Here is a 17680-nt window from a genome sequence, read left to right on the forward strand (position 1 = left end):
GGAAGAAGGTTGACCCCAGAAAGAATTGCAGCGATCGCTCGAATGACTGTGCCAACAACTCAGAGAGATGTGCGCGCCTTTCTAGGTATCACGTCATACTGCAGGCAATGGATTCCGAATTTTTCATTGCTAGCGAAGCCATTGGTAGCCCTCACGTGCAAGGATGTTTCGACTCCTTTGCCATGGACTGAAGAGTGTCAGAAAAGTTTTTCTGAGTTACGTGATGCGTTGTGTTCGGCTCCTGTGTTAGGTACCCCTGATTACAGTAAGCCGTTTACACTATACGTTCACGAGAGAGAGGGTTGTGCGTTGAGTGTCCTGACGCAACAATTTGGTGGTAAGCAGCGTCCATGTGCATATTTTTCCTCGACCTTGGACCCCGTAGCTAGAGCATTGCCGAGTTGTCTGAGAGCGACAGCGGCAGCTGCCGTGTCCATCCGGCAATCTGCAGGACTGGTCATGGATAATATGCTTACGGTAATGGTTCCGCATGCAGTTGACACTCTCTTGAATCGAACGAAAACTCAACACTTGACGAGTGCAAGGTTGTCTGGTTATGAGTTGACGCTTTTGGCAAGTCATATACAAATCAAGCGCTATAATGTGCTGAACCCGGCGACATTGTTGCCGATTAGTATGGAATCAGACGATGTACCACCACATGATTGTTATTTACGAACTGAGGAAGAAACGAAGGGTCGTGTTGACCTAAAAAACACTCCATTGGCAGATCCTGACGGTACTCTGTATGTTGATGGTTCATGCTTTAAGTTGCCGAATGGTAATGTAACGACTGCGTATGCTGTAGTGACGTTGAGTACGGTTGTGGAAACTGCGAGATTGAGTCAGAATTCGGCTCAAGCGGCAGAGTTGATTGCGTTGACAAGAGCGTGTGTTTTATCTAAGGGAAAGCGAGTGAATGTGTTTACAGATAGTCAATATGCGTTTGGCGTTGCACATAGCTTTGGTCGATTGTGGAGAGAAAGAGGATTTATGACATCGCATGGTACGAAGATCCAACACGGACAGCTCGTGAACGATCTTTTGGACGCATTTACGTTGCCTAAGCAGGTGGCAATCATTAAATGCAGCGCGCACCGAAAGGTTACGGACGATGTTGGTCGTGGTAATGCGTTTGCGGATGAGATTGCTAAGGAAACGGCTAAGAATCTTGCAACTCGAATGTACGTTACGAGTTCAGTAAGGTGGCCTGCGGAGACTGGTATGTGTGAGGACACTGTTGAGAGCGTGAAAGCGATTCAGAATGAGGCCACTGAAACTGAAAAGACTAGGTGGAAAGAAAGTACGGGAAAGTTAGACACGCATGGATGTTGGGTCGATTTGTCGGAATGTCAGAGGTGGATGTTACCGGATGCATATGTACTAGCCGTTGTGACTATGGCTCACGGCTTGTCACATATTAGCGCGAAAGGTATATGTAAGTTGTTGTCCCCTGTATGGAAGAATGATGGTATTGCTAAGTGTGCTGAGAGAGTGGTCAAAAATTGTATGATATGTATGATGTATAATCCTGGCAAGGGCATTCCTACTCCACCTGGCCATTTTGCTCCTCCCACATGTCCCTTTGAGGTTATCCAACTGGACTTCATCCATATGGAGAGATGCAATAACCTGAAATACGTTTTAGTTGTGGTCTGCGCGTTCTCCAGATGGATTGAGGCCTATCCTCTTAAAGATAATACTGCCCTGTCTACAGCGAAAGTCCTACTGAAGGAATACTTTCCTCGGTATGGAATGCCACGGATTGTATGGTCTGATAACGGAAGTGAGTTTGTGGGGAGTGTGATGAAGAGTGTGTGTAAGGGCCTTGGAATTCGACAAAAATTCCATAGCGCCAATCATCCCCAGTCAGCAGGTTTAGTGGAAGGGTACAATGGCACTCCGAAACTGAAACTTGCCAAGATTCAAGCTACGACTGGTCTGTCATGGCCTGATGCCTTGCCTCTAGCTCTCTTGTCGACCAGGGCGACTGTACACTCTCGAGTAGGGCTTAGCCCATATGAGATTGTGTTTGGCCGTCCTGCGAACATTTGGGGAGTCCCGAGGCCAACGGCATTTGATAGTCTCGAATACCCAATGTTGATTGATTATCTTTATGATCTGACTGCTAAACTGAGGTTAATTCATCAACAGGTCTTTGAAGCTCTACCGGCACAGACAGAGAGTCCTGGGCATCGGCTCCAACCGGGTGACTGGGTTGTCACCCGTAATTTTGGGAGAAAACGCAACTTGGAGCCGAGATTTGTTGGTCCCTTCCAAGTCCTGCTGGTCACAAGGACTGCAGTTCGGTTGGAAGGCAGGAAGAATTGGGTGCATGCCACCCACACCAAAAAAGTTCCGATCCCTTTACCAGCAGATTCATGGGTCCGAACTGGAATTGCTGCAACAGAAACTGAGACCCCAACACGTTTTGTGCCGTTTAGTGATGCTCAACCTGTAGGAGACACTTCATTGCAGCCAGATACATTTGTTGAATCGTCAGCGTTGGAGAATTCGAGGCCTGAACAATCACCTGATCAATTGAACACTGGTTCGCAATCTGACCAATTATTTGAAGAACAGACTCGTCCTGGAAGAAGTAGATATTTCCTTCGTTCACATGACAAAGACTAATAAAAGAAATCCCTTTTGTTTTCCCTTTCAATTCATATTATCCCCTTACAGTTGCCACGAACATTATGAACAATTGCATCTTCTATCAATTTTTGAGTTCCTTTTGTGTGTTCCTTTTTCCACAGCTAGGAGATTTGTATTAAAATTGAATGTTTGATTAAGAAAACCTTTCATCTGGGTTGACTGTAGGGCCGTGCGGGTACTTCCTTCTGTTTAGCAGGTTCCTGACACTAGGTCGGTTACTTTTGTCGATTCCTGGGAACTCCTGGAAATTGATAATCGCTACTCAGAACGAAGTGCGTCAAGAACGTTACGGATGGTTTTTTAGAGGATGGAGTTCTCTAAGCTGTCGGAAGTAGAGAGGATGTCGATGCAAAGATCCAAGCTTTATAAGGCGATCCGAACAAAATGCTTTCTGTTTCAGTTATTCCTGCTATTCCTGACTGTTTCTATGTTACTAGTGGGTGGAGTGTATTTTGGAATACAGTCGTTATTGCCTTCTGTTTCACCTACCTCTTCTTCTTCTGAACTAAATTCTATTCCCACTGTTTCTCCACATTCCTTTCATCCTCTGCCCCAACATGAACAGGTTAGACGTGCGGAATTCATGAATAACTCCTTTGTCCAGCTCCTACATCAGCATCAGTTGGTGATGAACACTACTAACTGTTGGGTGTGTGGTTTAATGCCACATACCATGGATAGGGGTATTCCGTATTTGGTTCTTCCTTACATCTCCCAGGGGTCAGCTCGAGCATTCCAAACTATGTTTCGTAGCGCACTAGATTCCTACCCCCATCGAGAGCCACGCTCTGCAGATCCTGGTCCTGGCCCGTACCACTAGCCTTTGGCAAGAGCGATTGTTGACTTAGATAGAGATATTTTTGATGCATCGCTTATTCCAGAGGAAGAGGTGCGAGCATACAAAGATCTGAGTGAGGCTGAGTATAGTATGTCAGTGGGTGATAGACAGCTTAAAAGCTCGTCTCCGATCTGGATCGTACCCCATCTTGGTAATTTCTGCTTGCAAGGACTTGGTCGAAATCCGCGAGCTCAGCTTGGGAAGAGTGCTTGCACTGAAACGTATGTTTTACCAATGCTCTCTTCCCCTGTTTTCCTGACTGCCAAGGGTACATACTTTGTATGTTATGATCGCGCATATACATGGTTGCCCCGTGACTTCTCAGACACCTGTTATATTGCGAATCTTTTGCCACCGACTTTTACAGTTGCCTCAGACTATCACAAGACTAGAGTTGTGAGAGGCGTTATTAGCAAAGAGGACACTGCCGGTCAAGAAGCAGGAGATTTCTTTAAGGGTTTCCTGCCGTTTTGGGGACCTATGGTTAATAGTAGGAACCTGAGACAGTTGACTCGTGTGGTAGAATCGACTGCTAATATAACTGCAAGGGCTCTTGGTAATCTGACAGCAGAGCTTCAGGCGGATAGGCTTATGACGTTGCAGAACCGTATGGTTTTAGACGTTGTTCTTGCAGATAGAGGTGGTGTGTGCAAGGTGATCCATTCGAGTTGTTGTATTTTCATCCCTGATAACGCTCTAACTGTATATCAAGCCATCTCGAAGTTGCATAAGATCTCCGAGTCCATACACGTGGACGTAGGTGATTGGACGCTACTAGTATGGTTTTGGGGCCTAATGTCGACGTGGGGTTGGAAGATTCTGATGATCATCGGGGTTGTTGTAGCGTTTCTGTTCACGTGTTGTCTTTGCGTGCAGTGTGGTCCTGCCTTATGTGGCCTTTGTGCCACAACGTGTACAAGACGGTCATCTGTTACCAAAGAGACATTGATGGATAGAATAATGTTGCAGCAACATCTGAACGATCTGATGAATATCGAGATCGATTCTGATATCGACTAGTGCTTGCCTACATGAGGGCAAAAGGAGCGTCTGAGGTTCCGTGACAATCATAATGGTGTTTTCGACTCGTTCGAATATGGACGAGTTTGGTATCTATGAACCGCAAATGACGAGTTTAGTGGATGTATGCGTTTTCGCTACGCTGCCCTGAACCGTTCGTCTTATTCGTGGGTTTCTTCATCTGAACCCACGGGTTCCATTTTAGATACAGCATCCATTTTGTCTCTTGCCCTCAAGTAGCCAGCGAACGGACACTGTCCGCTTCGTGACCCTGGGATTCCCAAGCTCTTGCGGAAGACACGTGTTCCTTTGAGGGTGTCTTTTATGATGAGGGGGATGACCCTGCAAAGGCAGATGACTCCGCTCAAGGCTCATCTTGCCATGCCGGTCTATTGTTTCAGCCATACATACATTAGGCACGAATCCTTTGATCCTGCAATCGTGTTTCCGATATTGCCCCCCACACCCTTTTTCAATCTGTTGCACCTGTTTCTGTCTCTCTTTAACTCGTTTACAGTCAGAATGGAATGTACTTAATGATGAGAAAACGTACTTTTACAGTTGGGAACCGGCGATGCTACTGTAATTATGTTCCGGGCCTCTGAATACATGAAAGCAACCCTTTTGAAGTTTACTGTGGGAACTGAGCTGTAACCTTTTGTTCGCCATGTTGTGCTATGACTAAAATATGTATAAAAGGAGCGACCCACTGTTGCAATTTGAAGCAGTCTCTCAGAACCTACACGTAGTGTACTTCTTGCGATTTCTGTATCCCTGCAGTAAATATACCTTGATCTTTGACGCCGAAGGAAGTGTCCCGTGTCTCTGTAATTTGTACGCCGGAACAGGTAACCCACGAAGGTTTCAGGTGTTGTTCCCTGGCACCGCTGGGCCTTAAATTCGGTCCAGTCCTTCAGGGATGGACTTTACAGTGGAGCACAGACCATGGACTGACCATGGCAATGCAGATGGTCTCTCCAGGTATTTCCACTTAGAACATGAAGACTTATCTGGTCATGGTTAAGTTTAATGTCCTTGCATTTGGGGGGTTGTGTAGGAGAGTAGGGTCTGCTTTCCTATGGTCACCCCAATTTTTGCTTTTTTGCTTCACTGGTTTTCGACTTAATGTGGCTGTGGGCCTGCTAATCAGACCCACAGCCTGCTGTTCTCTCTCTAAATTCATATCCATGTACTTTAGGTACATCACCAATTTGGTACTGGACACCTTATCAGTCCCTGTACAGTGCACTGTAGGTGCCCAGGGCATAGGTGCATTCAAGGCCTACCAGGGGCTGCAGCATATCTTTTGCCACCCCTGGCTGGCCATTTAAATCGACACAACTGGCTGATCACTCAGCTGGGGCAAGGTGGTGTAATCACCCCCTGCTTAGATATAGTATACCTATATCTAAACCTATCTGGACACACATATACCTATAAGTCACTCCTATGGTAGGCCTTAACAATCCTGGAGGCAGAGTGCTTGGTTTTATGTGAGATGGTGCTCTAGCATGAGCTGAGCCTGTCTGCAGCTTTTGGAACCATTTCTTATAGCTGTTCCAGGATATTGCCATACCATATACTCTTAAGTGCATTATAATCCTCGCAGTTATTGCTAACTTTGGTTTGGCTTTATCAAAACATGTCGTGTAAGGTGTCATACACTTTGGAATACTACCCCCTCGCCAGTTCTGGCGACGGGGGTAGCATTCCACCCTTCTAGAGGGAGAAGGCATGTTACTTTACTTAAAACGCGGTTAATCCTAACCAGAGCCTCAGCATCACAAAATGGATGCTGCTGCACCGACACAAGTCTGGCCTCCTGCTGCTGACCGAAACTTGGCAGGGGAGGCTTGGACAAAAGGTTTCCTGTCACAGGGAGGTGCTACACCACCCCAGACAGGAGATAGTGGATTGGAGCAGGGAGGGTTGAATGAAACTAGACACTGCCTGGGGCACACAAGGTGTCCCAGGAAATTCCAGTCAAACCGGTTCTGGGGCACTCCAGCCCCAGCTCTGGCGCAAAACTGGACAAAGGGAAAGGGGTGTAACCACCCCCTTCCTGGGTCCCACCCATAGGAGGGACCTAGCAGGTAATCCAGCCCCTTGATTTGGAATAAAGGTAGGAGCTGTGCTGATGGACATCAGATTATCCTGACTGAAACTTCGATACAGAACTCTGGACCCTTCGACATCCCACTCGACGTGGAAGACTGAAGAATCTCCCTTGTGGTCAAGGAGTGACCACCCTGTGCAAACAGGTACCATCCAGCACCTCACCGTTTGCTTTGTTGCAGTTCCCGCCGGAACTCGAGCGACAGAGATCGACGAGACCCAGCTTCCCTGACTTCTAACAGCCCAATCCACAGTCCCAGTGAATCTGAGACCCGTGGAGGCAACATGAAGCGTGGAGCAGGCCATCTTGGAAAAACTACGAAGCGCTGACCGTGCAGCTCCCGAGGCCCCCTCGAAGCTGTGCATTGGGGTCTGGGAAGCCCCAGCCCCGAGCAGCTTTTGCACCAAAGCTCTCCCCTGCACACTCATCGAGTGCTGCGATGGGGCCCTTTTGCATTTTCCTGCTCGACGTGTTGGTCCGGTCGCTTGCCCGTTGGCTAGTGGCCCCAGTACCGACGAACCAAAGAATTTACACTGCTAGTCTGGTTGCTCCAGACTGGTCCTCGCTTCCCTGAAAAGGAGCACCCGCTCTGACCTTGCTGGTCCGAGTAAGAAGCGATCTTCAAATCCTGCGTGGGTTGCATTTGCCAAGGCCTGTTAACTCTGATTCGGAAGCCGACACTGCCGACAGCGAGAGCCTTCGTGGGACAGCTCGTGATTCACTCCTGGACATCCTCGGTGCCCCAGAGTCCACGTGGCAGCGGAGACAAGCTTCTCGACAACCACCTGATTGCGCCCGACATTGCCTGATTCCTTCCTGGTTCCTTCCTGGTCACTGGCTTGTGACCCAGACTCTGTCCCCTCTTCTTTCAGGTACCCTACATCCTCGATCCACCCTTGGATCCAACCGGACTCTTCTCTCCTGGCCGCCTACAGCATCTTCATCTCCAGGCTCCATAGAACTGCACGACGAAACCCGACACACTTTGGCACCTATGCACCCGCTTCCTGTGGGTGAGGTAACAATCTAACACCAGTGCTCCTGTAGTGGTTTACACCTCTAGTTTCCAAGTTTAAAGTGTGGTAATTCTATTCCAGCCGGAAGACTCCTAAAACTGTAACTCGATAACTTTTACGCACCATTAACTTTGCATTGGTGCATGCGTGTGCTTTTATCGCTGCACCTGAATCCCGCGGGCAACTCCCGTCCTAACTGCTGTTAGTCCAGTGTAGTCCCAGCGATTCCCAAGGCCCCAGGCCTTACCACTGTTCGTAAAGTGATACTTATACCACTTTTTTGATATATGGTTTGAGTGGCCACCGGCCTCATCCATAATTGTGCAACTTTCATATGTTTAACTGTGCTTTTGTTTAAACGCTTGTGCTTCTATACTCATAAAGAGTACAGGGGATTATTCTAGTAATATATACATATATTTTTATAATATATAACTTGTGTGGTGTCCTTTAATTTGATATTACAGGATTGCACATGGTAAAACAGCTGGCTTCACATGCCCTCTTGAGTTTAGCCTGAAGGCTGCTTAGTCCATGCTACCATTAGGATAGCTTGTCTTTTAAGGTTGACTTACAACCACCACCATAAGGAATTGTTTGGACTGATACAAGGTGCCCCCAGAATTGGAGACATTATACATCAGGCCAACTTCTCACAGAAGCAGTCCACCAAAGTGGCACTCCTTGTAGCGGCACAGTAGTCCTTCTTCCTGGCAGTGTCCCCAAGTCCAAAAGTGTACTGAAGTGGTGGCGTCCAATGACCTTCTTTCATACACAGTTGTGCCTTTGAAGTGGAATAAACTTCTAGAGGCATACCTTTGAAGTGTACAGATGCCCTACCTTCCCTGCCCTTGTTCCAGACTAAAACAGAGGGTGAGCAGTTCTTTGTGTTGACTGTATGGAAGAGTCTGTGGCCCGCACTCCTTGTTTCTATTCTCTTTAATCCAATGGTAGTCCTTAGGGGGAGCAATCCTGGCTTACGCTGCATCCTGCAGCGCCAAGTAAACAATGTAACAACCGCTGATATGGATGATATCAGTCCCAGGATGCATCACGCCTTGTAGGATGAAAAAATCATCGTAAACCAAATTTAATGAATGTCCCATAATTTTAGTGTTTGAAAAATGAGGTTGTAGAACGAGGTAATTCCAATTTTCAAATGTGTGCATAATGCCCAATTGCCTTTAATACAGCATGTCGAAATTCCCAGTTCCTTTAACAATGATGAAAAGCTTGACCCAATGCATTTCCGGCCATACTGGCCCTTCGTCAGGGGTCCTGTTCTAAAAAATGTTAATCAAAAGTATTGCCATTAGTATGCTATAAACTCATTACCACGAGCAACATTAAACACCTTATATGTCAGCCATGTAAATTGTCCCATACACAACGCTTTCCCTCTAAAAGCGTGAAGTAACACTGTATTAAAGGCAATTGGGCATTACCCTACAAGTCGTGATGCATCCTGGGACTGATATCATCCATATCAGCGGTTTTTACGTTCTTTGTGTTGAGACACTACAGAGCCTATTCAGGCCCTCCCTCGTATCCTGCCAGTGATGTCTTGTGCAGTGGCAGGCTTGAGACATGTTTAAAGGGCTACTTAATTGGGTGGCACACCCAGTGCTGCAGCCCACTAGTGGCATTTAGTTTACAGGCCATGGGCACAAGTAGGGCTACCTAACTAGGGCCTTACAAGTAGATTAAATATGTTAAATCGGCAGAAGTATATGTGATCATGTTTTAAGAAGAGAACACACACACTTTAGCACGGATTAGCAATGGTAAAGTGCACAGAGTCCCAATGCCAACAAAACAAATGTATCAAAAAGTAGTAGGGGGAAGGTATAAAGTGTGGGGATGACCATGCAAAAAGGACCAGGTCTAACACAACCCCCCTTCAGCCTAACGACAGGGGAGTTTAATCAATACCTTGATAGACTTTCCTGCTTAGGTGATAGAACGTGGACAGTGGCCCTCTACTACAGAGGCAATCATCAGTTCTATGCCCCTTTGAACTCTGTTGGATACCTCTACCTACACTCTCCTGAGCCCCTGAACTGACAAACGGGGAACTCTTCTCCTCATCTGTGCAGCACCTAACATTAAGTTGTTCACAGATACACCCCAGTTTGCAGACAGTACCACCATGTGATCTGGCTCGGTACACCCCTTGGATCAGACTTTTGTCCCCAACCCAAGGAAAACTCTGTGAATTAAGACAGCAACCAACAGAGGCCCCCGACAGCGGTCAGCTGACAAAAACATCAAAGACAAACAGGTACGTGCCAATACACAGATGAATAGACCAAAGGTTTCCATATAGACCAAGCTAGCACTACCTCCCATAAAAGGACACCACCGATGTGGAAATTGCATCTCATGCTTGAGTACCATCGAAGGAAATAAATTTGAATACAGAGGCAAAAGTATCATACATGAAGAATTTATAAATTGCAATAGTACCAAAGTAATATATTGTGTAATATGCCCATGCCAGCTTGCATACGTAGGTAAAACAACTCAGGCACTAAAAAAGAGGCTCACTCAACACAGATCCAGAATTAAATGCAAAGTCCAGAATGCACCCATGGTACAACATTGCGAAGAAAAAAGACATGGGGCATAAGACATAAAATGGACAGTCCTAAAACACGTAAAAGGAAGTTGCACTAATTCCATACTATCGCGCTTCGAAGCAAAAACGATCCTACATCTGGGCACAACCGACAATGGACTCAATGAGAACAGCGAAATAATGCATTGCATACGAGGAGCCAACTACATACAGACACTCCAGGATTTCGTGGCAAACCGGGAAATCAGCACTTTTGTAATAAATGCCGCAATTTTTACAAAAGTGCCCAGGAATGCAGGGACTTCAACGGGTTAAAACAGTGGCAAAAGGAGACCGTGGGAATTAAGAATAATCTGCACAAGTGTGATAAAAGAGCTAGGAAGTGTAGATAGGTAGAAGAAAACGGCATGGAGTAAAATCAAGAGTAGCCAGCTTGGTATCTGGCAATATAAATATATATTATGTTATGTATCCTCCCCCTGTTTGTACAAATTAAAATTAGGCCATATCCTAGGTTTCTCAAGGTTTACATGTTTCATTCTATGTCGCCGAAGCAGTGCCCCTTTAATTAAAATGCTACAGTTCATTTATCTCTACAGACATATTGAAGATATGAGAATTAAAATTCGGAATTATGAAAAAGTCAAAGTGAAAAATAAAATAATGAATTGTTAAACCAAGTACGTGGTTGGAAATATTTAATTTGAAGCTAATGTCTGAAATTGCGCCCTTTTCTGAAATGAAATATTGTAAAGGTGTTCTGATATCTGAATTGATTGATTCCCTAATTAGGAATACAAATAAATCATCAGCTTCAGATTGATTCACTCAACTCTGAATGATAGTTTAAAGGCCATACCTGAAGATTGTATTGCTCTAAGACCTCCTTTTCTAATCAGGTTCCAGACCTCTGTCTTGGCGTAAGTTCAACAGACTCTTAATAGACAGGTGAAAAATGACCATGACCATATTTCAGAATGTTGGATATTGCCTAATATGAAAGAAAAATGTATTTAGGTCATTAGAATTACAGAAGGTTCAGGCGGTGCTGTTCTAAGTAATATTATGGTCTGTTGCATTCTGTAGTTTGTTGTGTAATGTGATTTTTTTTTAACTTACCACGGATTTACCTTTTAAAAAACTTTCAAAATTCACCTTTGTATTAATGTCCCTCTCTTAGGGCATTATATACACTTAGAACATATGAAAGTCCTACTTTTTGGGCCTGGGTAGGGATTTTAAGACTTTTATGGGGGCATACCCTGGGTCTACTGGGAAAGAATGTTTATGGAAATGGTGAGGTTTAGGGTTTTGGGATAATTTAGGGAAATGCGGAATTGGGTCACCAGAAGACATTGGGTGGACTTGGGACAGTGTGAGTGCTTTGAGTGGGGTCAGGTGGCGGAATGAGGTCATAGGTTGGAATAGATGTACAAGGAGGAATAGGGGCAGGTGTGCTGGAAGCACTTGTGTCAGAGGAGGTATTAGACCTCCCTGTGTGGCAGACAGGGCAGAGAGCATATCTTCCAGGATGTTAACCAATTTAGACAGTTGCTGAGTTAGATTTGCTTTAATACACTAGGAAATTGTGGCTCGTCATCCTGTGATTCTGGGCACGTCACTTAATCTACCTATGTCTATAAACAATGCATGTGTTTGTGTTGTAATTGTGTAGTGTCACTGGTGCACATGTGAAGAGCTTCAATACCTTCGGGTCAAGTTGGAGCTATAATTTAAAACACTACAGAAGAATGCACTAGGAGGTTAAAACTAAAAACAACGTCTTAACATAAGGAAAGAAATTGATACCCACTTACTTGCTATTTTGTACAGAGTGAAACCAGAAAATGTGGATAAAATCGTGGCTTCCCTGCTGAAATTGTGTGATTTTAGGCAAATATTTAATTTCACTAAGGTAGGTTCTGGAATGCCATTTCCTATGGGATGCTCTGCTACCAGGCCATCTTTGATGGGCTTCTCAGAACCTATACTAAATCAAATGGAGGATTGCATTCCAAGGAATAACAGCCTTCACCTGTGGGCTGCTTCCTCTGTTTCACATCCCAGGCTGCCTATTTCAAAGCGGAATACTCTGCTAAAACAGTTTCCATTGATATAAGGCTGAAAATGATAGATTATGAGTAAAATAAAGTGCCGCAAAAATGCCGCTAAATTGCCATATTTTTGCCGCTAAATTTCTATATCTGTGCGGCTAAATTTACTAACTCATGCTGCTATATCCTGGGGGGTCTGTACATAACACACAGCACAATATGCATGTAACATTCGAACTGATAGTTTTTCACTAGGTCCTGATGAATCGCCACTGATCCTCCAGACTATGAGGCATCAAACATGTCGGCCCCTTAAGAGTAGAGCGCAGTTATCCCAATCCATTACTTCAGATAGTCGCCACTCTTCCTTTTAACCAGGGGAGGAGCCAACCTGAATAAAAGTAATTATTTGGACTACCCAACCTGTTTTAATCACTTTCCATTACACCACATCTACAATTTTTAGGTCCCTTACCTCCACTGCACCAAACGGCAAGGAACAAAAGATATCTGCCAAAGAGCCCCTCTTCAGCATCTTCAGGCCAAAACCTCAGGGGGGATACAGCGTGGTTGGGAATTAAAAGATAATTCCAATTTCAAATCTGTGTACCCTTGACTGAAGTATAGGCTAAGGTTTATTCTTGAAAAAAGGTTTCAAGTCTTATCCTGCGTAAATTAAAATACTTGCCCAGGATCACATCATTTGAAATCAATTTAGGGGTCAAGAGCATTATAATTAGGTTGAGTAGATTATTTGAGTCACTTGCCCTACAAGTCTTCTAACATTTTTAAGATTTTTCGAGGCCTGTGTGGGACCCGACTGTACCAACCAGGATGTGAGAGGCCCCAACACGGATAATCTCAGCTGCCTGCTAATAAATTATCATAACTACTTAAAGTAACTACAGTCTGCCAACTTGGAGCGCTGCCCAGTCCGCCGCAGTACTGGGCAAACCGCAGGAGATTGAGAAGCTGAGGCAAACAGGATGTACATTGTTCAAAAGGCTTCAGCTTAGCTGCTAGCTCCCTGAAATAATTTAAATCAATTTTATTGTAGGCAATATGCCAGATCTGTTTATTAAGAAAAGCTATGCAAAAACAAACAGTCGGATGTATTTATTGTGAAAAGCATATTTTAAAAGTGCCTAGAGATATAATATAGGGGAATTGCTATTACATGGCACGTCCCAGATCAGCCAAATTAAAAGATGCTCATGTGGACACATTTGTGTCAAATACATCATTTATAGATGTGGTCAGTTAATGGGTAAAGTCCGTGGTTGCAGTGGCCCAGGAGAAAGGTAAGAATGTGCAACTTGAGATTCGGCGACTACGGCGGCATTCATTATCATGCCTGAAGCCTCCAAAAGCAGCCTGCTGGAGCCTGAGGAATCGACAGTTCTGAGTTGCAAGCAGCAGACAGTCTTTAGTCTACAAACCTGAGGACGTGTGACTGGGAGCCCCAAGGCCACGAAGAGTCTCCAACAGCCTGGTCGCAGCGCATTGGATTTATTTAGGCATTTTTCGATAGCGCATGCTTTACCCAGAGGTGTCAGAGCGCTTTACAATAGAGCGAAGTATATAAGATTAGATATTATGGTAACATATTTACAGAGTATAAATCCGCTAAAAATTACACAATGCAAACTAAAGTTGGCGCGATTATGGTCCCAAAAAAACACATTCCACAATTTAAGCGTAAGGACAAACTAGTTCTCCAGTGAGGAACACGAAACAGTCAGAGTTATTGGTAGCCGTGTCTTTGAAAGAGAAGAGTTTTAAAATCCTTTCGGAAGATGCGGAAAGAGGTGGCAGTGTGGAGGTACAGAGTAAGCGAGTTCCAAATTCTGGTCACACAGGGCCTCCAGTCTGGGCAGGTTTATTGTTTTGACCCCGCTCTCATTAACAGACCCCGCCCCCAAACCCAGACCCACCCCCACCCACAGACCACACCCCCAAACCCGCCCCTATGCAGTTCCCAAACTAAGTTCTGTGGTGGGTGGTAAGAATGTCGCTGCCGTGCCGCCGCCAGCGAGAGCGCAGCTCGGCCCGGCCGGACCTGCCCCCGGCAGAGGAGGAGCATTCACACCACAGGCCCCGCTCCAACATTCACTGACCATGCCCCACATACCCCAACCCACACCCACAGGCCCCGCCCCCGGCAGAGGAGGCGCATTCCCACTCACAGGCCCCGCCCCCACAGGCCCCGCCCCCACAGGCCCCGCCCCTTGCAGTTCCCAACCTAACCTGTAGTGGGTGGTAGGAATGCCGCCGCGGTGCTGCCGCCCGGACCCGCCCCTGGCAGAGGAGGTGCATTCATACGCACTCTGGAAATAACCATTCAATGCCCCCAGGCTGGGCAGGTTTATTGTTTTGACCCCGCCCTAATATCCACGGACCCCGCCCACTGACAGACTCCGCCCTCACATACACAGACCGTGCCCCTACCCACAGGCCCCGCCCCTGACAGGCCCCGTCAGCTCATCCACAGGCCCGCCTCCTTTCAGTTCTCATACTTTAATGCTTTTGACCGCTGCCTCGAGCCATGTCATACCTTAACTCTTTTGTGTGTTTGGCCTGCGAGAGGCGGCGAGGGTAAGATTGTGCCATTGTGTATTGAGCAGCATAGCTCATAGGTTGCGATGTGACATTTTTATAATTTTTGTGTAATAATGAGTGACATTTCAAAGACTATGAGTGACACTTTCTTCCGAGCAAAATCAAGCAATGAAGATGAAGGAAACAAACAAATATTATAAATTACTATCCACTGAGCAACGAAAAGCTCTAATTGTATCTTAAAATTGCTTAAAAGCACCAGAAATGTAAGGACACTAACAAGACATAATCTCACCCCCACCATGCAGATTATGCAAAATTGGTATTGACTACACCAGGTTGACAGGTGATGGCAGTTGGTCGGAGCAGGATGTTATTTAACTGCGTGAGGGGGAGCCCTGTGATTAGTCTGCTGTGTGTCTCTCCCTGCACAGAGAAACTGGATCTCAGCAGCCAATTAACTCATTTTCTGTAGTTTCAGTAAGTTGTTTAAGTTAGGGGTGGGTGCTCTGGTTTCTGGATGGTTTGGGCAGAGTGGACAGGTTTTCAGTTTGCCCATGTGTGACATTTATAGGCTTTCAGGGTATTTATGAGTAAAATGTCAGTGGTTTATGTTTGACACTTTCTTAATAATTAAAGAAAGCTTAATTGTATTTTTCTTGCATTTTCCGTTTTCATAACTTCTTCTTGTAACTAGCCCTTGTCATAACCCATTGCCCTCCAGCGCAAAGTAACGACGCTTTGGACAGAAGCTTTCACCAATATTCATTTCATTTACAGACCCAAAATGTGTTCACATTCTTGATGGCTGCAGCAGCAGTTCCTATTTTAAAGCAGGGCCACTTATGATGACAGAAGATAACTCAATTCTGGTGACAATGTCATTCGACGAAGAATATACCTCCAACAGATGCCCACCGCTGCTCTCTGGACAGGATCATTTTTAACCTCCTGGTCCCAGGATGGCAGCTGTCCCCGCCGGGGCTGCTGCAGGGCTCTGTTTGGGCCTCTCAGCTCCTTGGCCTCAGAGACGCCGCCATGATGTTGTTTGGGGGGCGGGGGAGGTCAGGAGCACGAGAGCGATAGGAAGGAGTGTCTTCGCTCCGCACGTGCGCAGAAATGAACGCGCGGCCCTGCGCATGCGCAGTTATGCGACGCAGTCATTGTGTGGTTTGGGGGCGGTCAGGAGCACGGGAGCCATGATAAAGAGATGCCCTCGCCTGACTTCCCTCAAGGAAAACAATGTCACCGTATGAGCTTTGATACACGGGCTGCGAGGCACTACAGCACCAATGTATGTGAGCAGGTTCGAGTAGTGTCTTGTGCGCAGTGATGACGCGCAGTTATGAGATGTTACCCTGTTCTCGGAGTCGGTGGTTCTTTTATACAATGGCGCACATCCCTTTACCTCATGTATTTTTGGTTGCTCACAATTTTTACTACCTCAAGTATTTTGTTTGCTCACGATTGTCATTATTACCTTTACTACCTCATGTATTTTTGGTTGCTCACAATTTTTACTACCTCATGTTTTTGTTTGCTCACAATTGTCACTATTACCTTATGTAACGTAACGTATGCTTTTGTAATCTGCTCTTTTATAATGTTTCTCATTATGTTTCATTTCTGTTCCTAATGTGAAGCGCTCTGACGTCCTCGGGTAAAGTCCGCGCTATATAAAAATGCATAAATAAATAAATAAATGAGGCACCATGCAGTGTGATTAGTCTGCGATAGGAAGGTGCGTCTTTACTCCGCACATGCGCAGTGAAAACGCACGGTGCTGCGCATGCGTAGTGATGAGACGCGTTCGTGTTCTTGGAGTCGGTGGTTCTCACACATTCCTCTCTGAGGCACCGGTGTTCTAACTATATTTCCACCCCCGTCGTTTTGTACCCCCCGTACGTCAGAGGGGTGTCGATTCATGCAGGTTCTGCCTGTGTATTCGTACTTCCCCGTCTGGCTGCACACCCTACGAGTGTCACTCACTGTGCGCATGCGTGCTTCTGTTTATTGATTTTATGCGTTTTTCTCTCGTGACATTATTCCCATTTGTGCGGGGGAAAAATAACCCAATCTGGCAAACTGGTTGCGGCGGAATTTATCATTTATTTGGGGACAGTGACACTACTGTCACTGAGTGTCACCAAATAAATGATAAATGCCGCCGCAACAGAACTCGAGTGCGGCTACGCCGCTGAGAGGATGGTTGTTGTAGCCGCGGGTGTGGTGAGGCCGGGCTCCTTCTAATGTCTAATGTCTTCATGTTTGATGGGGCCACAGAGGGTAACGCAGTCACGTCTTGGGAATAACAGGCAGAAGTCACCTGCACCAGGTGTTCACTACAATCCGATGAGTCTCAGGAACTGAGTGTTTACAAGACTGATGCAACAAGAGGAGGCATGAAGTATGTTCACAGAGAGCACGTGTGCAGAGACGTCAGGCGGTGAATGCAGCCGAGAGCCACAGTCCTGCGTCCTGAGACCCCCGAGACCCCTCGCTCACTCCTGACCTGGCTGTCATGTCTGGCATCTCTCCTATGCCAGTCTAGTTATCCTGTGGAATGTTATCTTTGATATGATGTCATGGAATTCTAGGAACTGGACTCTAGGAGTCAGTTGATAACTGGGCTGAGCAAGTAACATACTGCTCCTGGTGGGGCTGTTCCCTTCTTCCTCCTTAACTTATACCTGTACCCTAACTTGGAATAAATACCTTAACCTTCCACTTCGTCTGAGTCCTGCTTCCTACACCAACACTACAATTTTGGCGACGTTTTTGGTGAACTTCTACTTACTACTCAAAGGATTTCTAAGATTAAAGAAATTTCAAGGTAATGAA

The 17680-nt window shown here is 45.9% G+C and overlaps 1 protein-coding gene across 3 annotated transcripts in view; it reads right to left on the minus strand.

The window, feature by feature from the left end:
• LOC147737802 (uncharacterized) overlaps positions 1-15887 on the minus strand; it is a 214891-nt gene extending 199004 nt beyond the window's left edge. For 2 of the 3 annotated variants that reach the window (XM_086944992.1, XM_086944993.1), the window contains exon 1: positions 15741-15887. The gene's annotated coding sequence lies outside the window, so the exon portion shown is untranslated. Of the gene's footprint in view, positions 1-11085; positions 11218-15740 lie in introns of all 3 variants that reach the window. The other variant, XM_086944994.1, reaches the window with a different exon arrangement.
• Between the last annotated feature and the right edge of the window lie 1793 nt (positions 15888-17680).

The sequence above is a fragment of the Lissotriton vulgaris genome, chromosome 1_1, assembly GCF_964263255.1.
Source record: "Lissotriton vulgaris chromosome 1_1, aLisVul1.2, whole genome shotgun sequence".
Taxonomy (NCBI): domain Eukaryota; kingdom Metazoa; phylum Chordata; class Amphibia; order Caudata; family Salamandridae; genus Lissotriton; species Lissotriton vulgaris.